The 1,518-nt window shown below is 42.5% G+C and overlaps 1 pseudogene; it reads right to left on the bottom strand.

Annotated features, from left to right (window-relative positions):
• Positions 1-15: 15 nt before the first annotated feature.
• LOC104865956 lies at positions 16-1,075 on the bottom strand (annotated as a pseudogene).
• Positions 1,076-1,518: the final 443 nt, after the last annotated feature.

Raw genomic sequence — 1,518 nt, 5'->3', positions numbered from 1 at the left:
AAAGAAACAGATTCTATATCAGGGGCAGCAGAAGACAGTGTTTTGAGGACCCCAGATGTATGACTGGTAGTTGATTTTCAATGGAGCTTTCAGGTAAAGGATGTCTCTCTCAGTTGTTTCCTCCAGCCAGGACAAAGGTCAAAGGAGATTTGAAATGTCAAGCCAGGCCACTAGCCCTGGCTTAATACTCCCTAACAGAAACCCCATTGAGGCCAAAGAACTGAAACTCTGACCTGTGTAAAAAAGAGCTGTGAATGCACAAAGTGCTCATGCAAAACCTGCTGGGACAGAGGGTTGGTGATAGTGGGCACACTGCAGACACACATCGGCATGCTTGATGGTGAGGACCTGGATGGAATGGCTGGTGTGGGCTTGCTCCAGAGGAGCCTGACTCAGAAGCACCTGAGCATAGGAAGAGCACTAGAGTTATGAATACAAGAAGATGGTTCAGGAGAAAGGGGTCTGGAAGAGTCAGGTCGTTTTTGACCTATCAGTACTTAACAGGAAGGAAGGGCTGCAGAACAGTCTTTCCAAGATGCACTTCACTGTTGTCATCAGCAGATGTCTCCCTGAGCCCGTTGAGCTGCTGAAATCCACAATGATCCCATTCATTATCTAGTGCTGCACGTTGTTCTGGGAAGCGGGCATATTACATGATTTTCACAACAATGTTACCAGTAAGCCATTGCTTAAATCCAGTTCCTGGTCTTCTTTTCTGCTCTGTAGTCCAGAAACATTTATTTAAAAGCCATAAAATCCGCAAATGTGAGCGATATGCTGAAGATACTACCAGCCACTTCATTTTATGGTGCTAAAACATAGTCATGAAAGCTGCCATGTTGAATCTCGGGATCGGTTTCAGCAGCTGTTCCTCAATGTACTTTCCCCCTCGAGAAATATATTTATTAAATATGGGTATGTGAATTTATTTTCTCTGTGTCTTCCAACTCCTAGTAGTACTTGTCCATGAAATTTCTCTGAAATAATGGGAACTCGTCATTCATGCTAATGTCCTCTAAATATCCAATCACAGCATCAAATTCTGCATCAGAGGCAGAGAAGGACAGCACCAAGTTCTAGGGTATTCACTGTCGCTGAGCTGCATCTCCCTGCAAGGGTGCACAGCTCCTAGTGTCTTATCAGGCTACTGGCCTGGGCCCAGCCTCAGTTAGGGTTAGGAAAACACGTTATGTATATTTATATATATGCATTCTATTTATTCTTTCTGTAAAACCTTTATACTGTCTTTATAATAATTATTTGAATAAATTAGATTTATTGTATGTTAAATTTTCAAAAAGTATTTTTTGAGATAGGGACTCCCCATGTAGTGCAGGCTGGCCTTGAACTCATGCCAATTCTCCTGTCTTATCCTCCTCCCAAGTGCTGAGATTACAGGTGCGCACCAGCACACCTGACTCAAAAATTATTTTTAAATATTAAAATGCAATGAGTGCGCTAAAAGGAATGGCACTAAAAGAACTTTTTCTTCCAGGATCTTGGATTTAACCCACAGTC

This window comes from Fukomys damarensis, unplaced genomic scaffold, assembly GCF_012274545.1.
Source record: "Fukomys damarensis isolate Sample0158 unplaced genomic scaffold, DMR_v1.0_HiC HiC_scaffold_39, whole genome shotgun sequence".
Classification (NCBI taxonomy): Eukaryota; Metazoa; Chordata; class Mammalia; order Rodentia; family Bathyergidae; genus Fukomys; species Fukomys damarensis.
This window is presented reverse-complemented; position numbering and strand designations above follow the sequence as displayed.